Below are 12,666 nucleotides of genomic sequence, written 5' to 3' on the forward strand. Positions count from 1 at the left end.
TAAAGCACTTCTTGTTAAATGTCTTGAAACTACACATTGTATAGATCAGCAATACAGACCTGGGTAATAAAAGAGTGGTCTTTGCTTTATCTTCATTTCTTCACTAAACTACTGTACAAAGAGTAAGGTTTATTGACATCTTAGTTTGTAGTCGTTTTATTTCTTTAGTAGCACTTTGGACACCCTGTGCCATTTCTATTGATTCAATGAACTGTTTGACAAATAACCCTAGGGTTGATCCAACCTCAGAGGTCATTATTTTAACCTCTTATTTATCCAGTTTAATAATAATCACTTGTAGACTATTATAATTATACTGATTCACTCACCTGCCAAATGTCTGAGTTGAGTGCCAAGTCAAATTGTATGTATGGAATTTTGTCTAATAGTTGGTGTTGAGTAGTTCTCTCTGATGTGTGGTTTGGATATGATTGATTTAGTCTTCTAGATATAAATACAACCTTTCTTGTCCACTACAATGTCCATGCAGTGATTTCATAATGTGTCTGAATTCCAAATTGACGTTATGGCATACATTGTGTTCAAGTCGTACTGAATTCAACTATGTAACTTGTGTGATACATTATGTGTTGTGTGTTTATGGGTTAATGTTGGTCTGGGTTAATAAATGTAGCATCACTTTGTAGCTGCTGTACCTGTACCACACATATACAAGTGTGATTACTCTGGTGGTGCTTGAAGTTAGGCCAGGCAAACTTGATTACTTGTTTCTCATCCACAAAAATTGGATTTCCATACAGGCGGAAAGTCATTTTTCACTATTCATTATTAAGTTTTACTGTCAGTTCAGTCAGTATGGCTTATTGAACTGACTTTCGGTTCAGTATCCACTGCCTTAAAGAAAATTAGTATCAGTATCAGTATCATTAGTTCAGTATCCACTGCCTTAGTTAGCTAAAGCCTCTTAAGAACTAGTACTTACATCATTTTACCACCGTTCCTGAGGTGCAATGAAATTTGCTGTGCAGTAATAAATGATAGCTCTGCAGCCTTTAACATCATAATAACTGTGCATGTGATTGTGTATAACAGCCCTTCAATTAGAGGTGGTGGGGTAAGATAGAATGCAGGTGGGGATGAGAAGCGATTAATCAAGTTTGCCTGGCCTTCAGTCATAAAATTGTAGTGCTATTACAGTAGGCCCTTGGTTATCTGAACCCCAATGTGTCTCAGGAAATGGTAAAAGTTTTCAGATAAGTGAACTGTTCTGATAACTGAACCCCATGCATTTATATGCAGAGCTCTGTTGAAATACTGTAATACAACATACACTTGTACTCAAATACTCTAATAGAACAGTCATTTCCAATTTCGGATAAACTGATGAGGGTATGGATAACTGAGAGTTTATGGTACTGTGGCTACAAATTAATAGTATGCTCTTTTTATGGTACACTGAATTGTGTCTTATATTTGATACCAAATGTGATACTCTAGCAAGCTGTAGCTATTTATACAGTTATTTTCGCACTGGTTGTCAGTGAGACATGCGTACTGCTGACAGCACAAACCTTTAAAAATTGCATCACACATGTGTGCATGTGCACACAGGACTTAAAATGTTTCATTTCACAGAACAAGTTGCTAATCTTTGTCCCCGATATCAAGCAGCCTGCTCCGTGAAACTAACCTGTTTTTAAATTATGTGTGCACTCTCACATGCGTGATGCAATTTTTGAATGGAGGCAAAATCTGCTGTAACTAGTAACACAACATCGACGTGTGTAAAAACTATTCTTTGTATTGTTGCACATATATTTTATATAGCATAGTAGACTATTACTTCTTCATAGTACAGTGTATTTGTATTATGGAGTGTTATATGCTGTACGTATATACCTAACAAAACCAGCTGCCCAAGCTTATACACATGTGATTGGATGTCAATTATATATATATATAGGACTCTTGTAATGAGGTGATTTAATTAATGAGGTCATGATGTGCACCTTATCTATGTTTGGGACTTATTTTGACATGGTCACTATAATGAGGTGGTCTTTTTAATGACTAATTATTATGAATACACCTTAGCTGTGTTTGGGGCCTACTTGGTGTGGTTGCTATAATGAAGTGGTCTTATTACATTGTCTTCTAACCTTCAGAATACATTGTGATCTAATAAAGTTAATGCTATGCCAAGCCAGTCCATCTCAGCATGACAAGATAAGGTGGGCTAGCATGCAATACATCTTAATTAAGCTTCCAGCATAAGCTCTGTGACTAGTGATTTTTGTTTTGCTGACATATAGCTGATGCACTGATATTCCAAACTAATGGAGCACTCACTTGTTTAAACAGAGCAGCTATAACAGTTTACTTATTATAATTAGCTGGTTCTATATGCTTGCTTGATCACTGCAATTTAAATATAATAATACATTTTAAGTTATCTGTACATTATGTACTCGTTACCAGGTTGGATTTACTGTATGGGTAATTCCATATCAGTTCACCAAAGTTTTACACATGGCCCCTTCGGAATTGGACAAAATTTGGTGGGTGGGTATCCAAAGTGGTCATGTGTCCCTTGACCCATTGCTTGTATGGTTTCCCAGAAATGGCTTAATATTTAGCATACTATTTTCGCTGTACTTGTGATCATTCAAAGCATCATAACTTAGGTGTTTTGAATTGAACCATTTTAAAGCTCAAAGAAAAGGCTTTCGTTTGGTATATTTAACAGCTTAATTTGCTGAAGTTGATAATTAACTACATCTCCTAATCTTTGACCTTTGCTCTACCAAAAAGTGCTGATTAGAAGTTTTTGTGAATATTTGTCAGACATTCACCTATTAGTTGCAAAAGTTTCAGCTTGGGGTCTCTATGGGATTATGAGATAGGTAGCTAGTGGTGTTTGCAGTATTATAGTGGATATCCTATGTAGTATTGCAGACCTTGAAGCCTATTCTGTTGATTTAGGTTTGCAGACACAAGACTCTTTGATTTAACTGTAAGTTAAATGTATGCATATATAAACAGGTTGTGACAAAGGCATGTAATCCAAGTTTGTTACTGTGGTGATACAGTGTGATGCTGTTTGGTAGCAAAAGTCTTTTCTTTTTGTCAGAGTACACACAATCACTTCTTGTCCTTTGGTCTACGAGAGTTAGAATGTCATGCATTGGTATAGTGTGGATATTCTGGGGCTCTGAGTACTTAAACAAGTTTGATAGCTAGACTGCAGAAATGTCAGCTTCACTTCCTTACTAGTGTCACTGCAAACTTCAAGCATACAAGCTAACCACCAATTCTCTTCTTGTAAACAAGTGACAAATCCAACAATTAATTCTGGTGAAACTTCATTCTTTGCTAGAGCAATTCTTTCTTTCCTGAAAACATTAGATTATGAGTAAAATTTTATTTCCACTCTGTTTTCTGTGATTGGCACAAAGGAGTGGTTTTCTCATACCATGGACTATGCGTGAGAGTTGGAAGCAACATCCCTATCATTTCAAATAAGTTTCATTGTTACAATACCCAAAGTAAGCAGCAAGTATGTTGCTCAATTGAACAACTGACTGGTGTCTTTAGCTGGCCATTGTACTGCCTTTGCAAGCTATATAAGCTGGCTGCATTTGAAAACTATACAACTAAATAAATTGCAGCGCAAAGGTGGCCTTTGAATACAGGTGGTCGCTAATACAGGCTGCACTGTACTTGGACACCTTCATTGGTAAGACAAAGTTGGTATGGCCTTATCAGCAGTGGTTATTAGAGATGTACACTCCCATATAGCAATAATACACTACAAAATTCCACTACATACCACAACATATTTAATTATATCTCTTGAACCCATTGTGGCCCCACCACAAAAATTTTACCAATAGACTATAACTTAATTATTATTTACTAAAACATTTAAAGAATTTAAAGCAGCACTTTTTGAAATATTAAGGATTAATGTTTTTAATGGAGCCTTTTTGAACCTTAATTAAATTGATATCCCATAGTTTATAGATTACTTGAATTATCAATTAACAGTCATTAATCACTGAAATTTTTATTTTAAAATATTAACACAGTGGTGAGCTACAGTTGACTTTGTAACTCAAGATGAACCAATTTTTCATGAAATTTTCTAAATATTTGTGATCATAAATCAGAAACTATGTGGCATGTGAGGCTAAAAATTGGAATGGGTGATGAGCACCATAGGTACTACAAACATACCAAGTTTTGTCAAAATCCAAGAGGTGACCCTACAATTTCTCGGTGATTTGACATGGAATGACCCCTATATGTTCATCATTCTTGCCCAGAAACTATTCTTTGTATTGTTGCACATATCTTTTATATAGCATAGTATTATGTCTTCATAGTACAACGTATTTGTATTATGGGGTCTTATAAGCTGTACCTAACAAGACCAGCTGCCCAACCTTATACACATGTGACGAATGTCAAACAGATATAACAACATCATAAAGTACACATTAGCTTTGTGATTTGTTTTGGAGCTTCTTTATAGGACTCTTGTAATGAGGTGATCTAATTAATGAGGTCATAAAGCAAGGGTGGATTTAGGGGGGGGGGGGGGTGCTTTGGGTGCTCAAGCATCCCCCCTCCAAAATTTTACCATGTGCAAGCTAGGAAGCTTCTAGAAGTTGCAGTATAGATGCAATTGCATCTTATATGTATGCATGGGCAATGAAAAGATGGAAAGAGAAGGGAGAATAGCTAATCTTTACTTAGAATTACTAAGAGAGGTTCAAATTATACTTTTGGCGTAAGACTTAACCTAAAAACTGCTAAAAATCGAAATACTCTAATAGAACAGTCAATTACTCTAATAGAACATCCATCATAATGTTTTTTTTTAAAGAAGTTTCCAGGGTGTTTTCTTGACTTGTGCACTAACAACTTCTGTCAAATAGTTTAATTTCAGTTGTTGCTACATTGTTGCTTGGGCTGACATGCTTAAGTAAAACGGTTAATTTCTTAGCATGCATACAGTTAACAAGGCCGCAGTATCTGAGAACTCTTTGTTTTTGCTCTATCAGTACCAAAGTTCCATGCTGCATTTATCTGAATCTAGCATCAATTGAAGCTAATAAAATTTAATTTCATGCAGGGTTTTCACTCCCAAACCCCTTGAAGCTCAAATGATACCACAGCATTTACGCTGTCACATTATTTAGGCCCCTGTTTGGTGATTATTAGTTTCTCATCTACCGCCCGCATCCTTCTTAAGCTACCGCATGGTAAGCCATTATTTACTCTGCGCATGCTCAGAAGAACACGTGATACCAAACTGTTACAATTTTTGTTGATGAACGCTACAATGCGCTATATATCACCAGGAGAACTGTTGTTTTCCTTAGCAAATTGCTGCAGTGCCAGTTGCAATCATGCTCTATCGACTTCATCAAAGCAGGCTTTCAGTTGACTGTCGAAAAACAGTTGGCGATCACGAAAAGTAGAATCAGCTGGTGAAGGAAATGTTTGTAGTAAGAAAGAAAGACAATTTGGACAAGGTCTGTACATCAGTGTGTTAATATTATAAAATAATGGCATAATGGTAATACCCTCCCGCCCGCATCATAATAATTAGAAAGGCTGGATGAGAAACTAATAATCACCGAATATATATAGGGGCCTTAAGGGGGTTAGTTGTGGCCAAAAACTAGTTGTATATGTAAGTGATTTTGGGACTCTGGTTGTAAAATGTTAATATGGTGATGGGGCCATATAGTTAGGGATGCGGCGATTATGCCGGCATAATTTCGAGCATAATGGGTATGTGTGGGAATCAGGAATTATGCTAGCATTTTGAGGTGATTATAAAGCTTCAACAGTAGGAAAATCTTCAGACTGCACATTCCGTTAAAAAAGATCGAGATACTCTAATAGAGCAGTCAGAAACTCTAATAGAACAGTCACTGAGTGTTATTTACTCTAAAAAAGCAGTCACGTTGACATGAAATACTCTAATACAGCAACTAGCTAAAGAATTTGAGACTATTTAAAGCTTAAACATCAATGAAAATGGTCTGATACTGCAATATACTGGCATTATTAGCCAATTATGGGGGCATAATTTTGGGAATAATGGGCAATTCTCCAAAGCATAATAGGTGATTTTTTGAGCACTGCTCAAAAACATAATGCTCGATTTTTGGAGCATAATAGCCGCATGCCTACATATAGTTGTAAAAAGTCAGATTGAAATAGTAACAGAACAGTCTGTGGTTATATACACTACAAAGTTGAAGTTATTTTTGTATGCATTTTAAATCTCTACAATGACCTTAACATCCAATCTTGTGTATGTCTTTGACAATCCACTATTATGTATTTCCTTATAACCCAATAGCAATTAAAAGTATAGTCCTGTTTTTCTAAAATTGCTTACAACTGAACTCATCCATCTTGTACCCCCAAAATCTATCAGTACAATAGAGTATGCGGTTAAAAATAGCTTTCAGTTTCAATCTTGTGATAGCTATATTCCAAAAATTTCCCAAAGGAGCATCTCCCCTAGCTGGAAAATTCTACGTGTTTGTACTCTACACACTGCATGGTGAGTGTACACTTGCCCTCTCAAGCCCTCCCTTCATTGTTACTGTTTGGACATTATAGTTTGAGCCATGAGACTGTAAAGCACACTAGCTATACCTTAAGCCAAGCAATACACTATAAATTTAGCTGTCTTGTATATTGATGAATTCAGCATATAAATTTTATTAATTTGTGAATTGATGCAATCAATTACCAATGAAAAAACCAAACTCTAAAATTGCTAAATTTAATGTACCACTAAATTAAGGTATTTCAACACAAAATTAATGGAAAGTATTGATCATATGTGTGGCTGCATCCTTCTCCTTCCTGTTCTTGTAAAGAATATATTTTTAGTTACTGGCTGTGGCCGTATATGACATGCAGCTAGTAGCTGTTACAACTGTTTTGGAATAATGGTGTCGTTTCAACATTATTACACCTAGGTGAATCATAATGCTTTAATTACAAACATTGTGAAAGCATTGTGAATCTTTTAAACAAAGTGGAATCATTTTTCAGTCAAAATATTAATACTGAATAGGCTAAATTTGTAAACATTTTCTGTAGGGGAATGCCCCAGACCCCCCTAGATAGAGCATGTTCTGCATGCTGAGTGTGCTTCGCACACTATAGCTAGATGTAACCAGTTTCGCTTTTCTTAGCCAACGAACAATTGTTAGCACCCCCCCTTCTGAAATCCTAGATCCGCCCCTGTAAAGCACACCTTATCTATGTTTGGGATTTATTTGACATGGTCATTATAATGAGGTGGTCTTTTTAATGACTAATTATTATGAGTACACCTTAGATGTGTTTGGGGCCTACTTGGTGTGGTTACTATAATGAAGTGGTCTTATTACATTGCCTTCTAACCTTCAGAATAAATTGTGATCTAATCAGTTAGTGCTATGCCAAGCCAGGCCAGTCTATCTCAGCATAACAACACAAGGTGGGCTGACATTGCAAAATTGTTGGGCCTCAGCCAGTGTTTTCTATGCTCTAGGGATTTCTACAATGTGTACAATACATCTTGCTAAAGCTTCCAGTATAAGCTCTGTGACTAGTAATTTTTGTTCTACTGACACATAGTTGATGCATTGATATTCCCAACCAATGGAGCACCCACTGGTTTAAACATAGCAGCTATAACAGTTTACTTATTATAATTAGCTAGTCACATAAGATCTATATGCTTGCTTGATCACTGCAATTCTAGTATATTTTTTTACTGTATACGTTTTAAGCTATCTGTAAATTGTGCACTCATTATTACATGTATTTGCTGCATGGCATGGTGTGGAATGGGGTATTAATAAGGAGCATCTTACAAGTAAGGACGTACAGTTGACATGGTGACGGTCTTTCAAGTATTAATGATGAAATGCACCTTGCGTTTTTTTTAAACTTGGGAAGTATTGGACACTTAACATAGCCACTATAACAGGCCAGCTACAGGGGTAATTACTTTAATGTGTAGGTGATGGTTTTAGTATGCCTATAATATTCATATTATTATGTAGTGTTAATTACCAATGATTGTGTGGTCACATGATGACTCCCATGACTCAAAGCTAGTTAATGATCATGAAGATACAGTATTAATGTATCAATTGCAAGTAAAGTACTAACACTAGAAAAGTCATTGTGCTGTTATGCCAAGATAAATACAGGAGGAAACAGTTCTTTTTCTTACTGTCCACTTCATGGCCTATATGCATGGTAGCTAAACATTGCTATAGTACATCAGTTTCTGTAGCAAATATGAATCTGTAGTTGGCCAATCAGCTGTACGTATGTATATGTAGCAGCATGTGGAATAACAGTAAAATGTAACTGCCTTCCAGGAATATCTTTCCCCCAATATTTGGCTTGTGCCTATGTGGAAAACAATTTACTTCTGAGTTATTCCACTATATGCTATACAGCTGGATAATGATATCATAGAAAATGTGACCGGCTTTGTGAAAACCTGTCTTAAAGGCTTTCCGATTGTATAAATTGACCACTCATAATCTGACGTATGAACAAGACATCAAATTGAAACGTGGCATGAACATAGCCCTTACATACTGCTATTAGCTGGGAAAGTTTAAAGCCTATAGGTAAATTCCATTAGGAGTTATGATTGCTCAAACTTGAAACTTTGAAAAGGCTATAAGACAGGTTTTTGCAGAGCCGGTCACAAATACTATAGCACAGTGTATGCTTACACAAAAGTCCAGTTATCAAGAAAACCTCTGTATATAATTACTGTTCAATTACCAGCAAGCAAGTAAGTACCAGGCAGTGTTTCATTTCCAGCAATTAAGTGTAAGTTCTATTGGAATAATTGAATGGTTTTTATAATCAGTGAGCTTAATTTACAGTATGTGAACAAATTCACTGATTATCTGAGTACTTTAGTCTAATACAAGGATAGTCAGATAACTGAGTATCTATTGTGTTGTGTTCATATAGTCTCAAAAGTTGCTAGTATGTATGCAAAGATTTTGTATAGTAAAATGACTGCTATATTAGAGTGTTTGACTGCTTTATTAAAGTATCTCAATTCCTTCATTACTGGCCTACCTCCTTGCTGTCATTGTAAGGTCACCAGTAGAACTTGCAACTAGCGTTTTGGGACAAGAAAAGTAGTCAATGCTTAGCATAGATTAATGCTAAAAGTTGTAATCATTAAAAATTAATGTAGATGACACAAAATGTATTATTTTATCAGATCAGATGTATCGTGTTGTCACAATAATTATACAATCCACCCCTAGTAAACTATAGTAAACTATAGTATACAATACAGCTGAAACAAATACTACAAATACTCGATCACGATCATGTACTAGTAATATAGTAGTAAAGGATTTTGGTACTCGGATAGTAAAATTGGTACAAGTACTTGTTCAGATCATGTAACTTAGCTCATGTGATGTTTTGTTAGCTAGGAGTGATACTGTGAAGGCTGTACAGATTAAATTTGCAGAATTTAACACACTTCATTTGTTAAGAATATTTTGCACAGGTACTGTAGTACAGTGAGTGTATCATTGTTGCTACCTGAAAATTTGTAAACTGTTGTGGTATTTTATTATGTGTATGACTTAAATTAGCTAATTTTTGTTAGTACTCGATCATTTACGCTAGAGAGTACTCAAATAGTAGAAACCCATGATTGTTTCAGCCCCAGTATACAATAATGTTCATGTCTACAACTAGTTACTGTATACGTACAAATTTTCAAGGGACATAATTTTTGTGGATTTTGCCATAATTCGGATTTTGTGGCTGCTGGGCTGTCTGCAAATTTTTCAACCTCAGAAATTAAAAATTCTCAGAATAAGTTTTATCCTATACAATAAGAGAAAAATGAGTGATCTGCGAATACAAAACCACAAAGATCCTGAAATACATTAATCCACAAAAATTAGGTACCTCAAAAATTCGTATGTATACAGTATAATTATTATGTACATATATATACATCTGTAAAAATGTGTTAGTGTACCAGCTGTACATGTTTAACCTGTACAGGTGCAGAACAGGGACACTTCTGTTTACGGTCTGTCTTTGATCACCCCTAGGCCTACCCCACCACTAAAATACAATGGATAGGTGCTAATGTGTGTAGTCAAGTTATAAACAAATTGTATAGTAAATTACGCATTGGCTTTCATATAGCCTACTAAGCCGCCGATATGTGACCCTATTTTGGAAAACCATACATTTGTGCACATTGGCCAATTTTCTTTTTTATAGCTACGTACAATGAAGCACTGAGTGGTTATCACCTTGTGTGAAAATTTTGTGATGATACAATGGAGCATTCCAAAGATATGGTAAATTTACTCTCTTATACATAACAAACTAACTTTTCATTGTCAGTTTATAGAACTGTATAGTGATCAGGTGGGACAAATTGATGACAAATTACTTTGTTGATAAAAATCTCCAATTTTACAATCTAAAATGGATGAAAAGAGATCCTTGAGAGTTTAATCATGTGTCTTTGTGCTTTTCCTCAATTAAATTACTTGTATTATGTCTAAAGACAAGAGAAAATGTTTGGTTTTGGGAATGAACAAATCACCCAATTTGTAAGTTAATTAGTGTCCCATGCATTGTGAAACTACTACATGGTCTGATATAAATGAGTATATCTCCTAGATAAAAGAAGCTATGGGTGTAAAATTTCACAGCAAGAAGGCTTAATAGTTGCTTTATCAGAATATGTAAAAAAAATTAGTTTAAAAAAAAAATTGCTGAAATTTTTAATTGAGCATTCCCACAAATTTTGCATGTGCCCAAATGTATGGTTTTCCAAAATAGGGTCACATACTGTGTTAGTTTCAATGCAAATGCATATGTTTAGTTCCATAGTATGTATATTGTAGTTTCTGGCCTTAAGCTTAGTAGCATCATATTCATATTAATAATGAAATGAAATGGCATAAACTTGTTGCACCATTGAGTTGGCCTTACTAATTAAAGAGATGGCCATGAAGTGAGATTTCACTTGAAAAGTGTGGAGTAAATGGTTAAGAATTCTTCCCAGAGAAAATGTTGCAAATCAAATTGAAACTTGTAATGTTGGCTGCAAAGTGAGTCGGAATAAAACGTAATTGTGTATAACTTTAGGCAAAGCCTAATAGCTGCTCATAAATTTTCTACGCATACAGATGGGACATGCCCCCTTTCAAATAAAAAGGATATGGCATTCCTGGTAGCATATGAGGCCTGTTGTGTTGTTGTTATATGCCTGTTACAGTACATAGGCTAGCCCCCATTAAACTGTTATACACGATTATAGTAACCAGCCACACACCATTGAAGTAAACACGGCAGCTAACCTTCAATACAGTACATAAACAACTTTTATTCATTGAATGAAGGTCTTGTTTGCTCACGTGGGTATTGGACAGACACCCAGACACACGGTTATGCCATCATGGTCATATTTAGTGTAAAAATGAAGTATGGATCCAAGATTGTGAAACAAGTAAATATGAATGATGACCAATATTACAGTATAGACCAGTAGGAAAATCCCTAAATCGACATGTTCTTACAATTATTTTGTTCAATGCCAAAGTAGGGATTTCCCATGGAGCTATCTGTAAGCTATGTTGTAATGCATACCATCATCATTCATACCTCACCTCTAGTTTCAGTGCTTCATCATTATAGCATTAAGAAAAACACTTACAGGTGGCCAGATATAGGATTGTTTTTTTTAAATTTATTTATTTTAATTGCCATTTAGTTGTACATATTGATAATAACAGCACCAATGAATAGTAACCATACCTCAGTCTTGGTAGGCTATATAGAGGCTGACTTGAGATACTCTAATACAGCAGTCACCCTAATAGAACAGTCACATGTGTATAGCAAAAAAAAATAGCAAAAAAAAAAACTGAACAAGTCAGTTTGTTTAAATTTAAATGAAAGTGGGGATCCAAGTGATAAAAAGAAGTAAAACAAGAGATGAATGATGGTATTATAGCATAGCTAAATTCCTACTTTGGAATTCAGTATAGTAGAGTGGCTAATATATATAAGCAAAAAAATCGTTCACTTTTTGATAAAATCACCAAACTTGGTACAACATTTGCTTACTTCATACAATTTTATATTAGATACAGTGCCATTAAAATCACCAATCATATCACGCTCAAAGAACCTGACAAGTAAATCAATAGAAAATGTATCTGGGAAGCCATAAAAGTGTCCCATAGAAAATATGCTGAAATTTTTCATCTGCATAGATGAACAAGGGATAGTCATATCTAATCAAGGGAGGTGTACATTCAGGTCATTCATTAGCTTACCATGTTAAGAAGCACGGAGGGTCATGGTATGTGAAGCCATAGATTGCAATGTATTATTTCTATTGGATTGTGCCTGTACTTTTAACACTGAAATATTGGCTTGATTAGAAGTGTTTACAAACACTTTATTTTACCACATCTTGAAGCTGATTGCATCTATAAATTTGAAATACTTCCATGTGATTTAAGCAAGAAATGAAGATTTTGAATGCACTTGTATGGTTTCTGACCAGCTAGAAGCAGGCTTATAACCTGGTTTAAAAGTTCAAAACATGCCCTAAGGCAATGAGTTTGATGTGGCACCATATCTCAAATGATT

The sequence above is a fragment of the Dysidea avara genome, chromosome 4 (genome assembly GCF_963678975.1).
Source record: "Dysidea avara chromosome 4, odDysAvar1.4, whole genome shotgun sequence".
Classification (NCBI taxonomy): Eukaryota; Metazoa; Porifera; class Demospongiae; order Dictyoceratida; family Dysideidae; genus Dysidea; species Dysidea avara.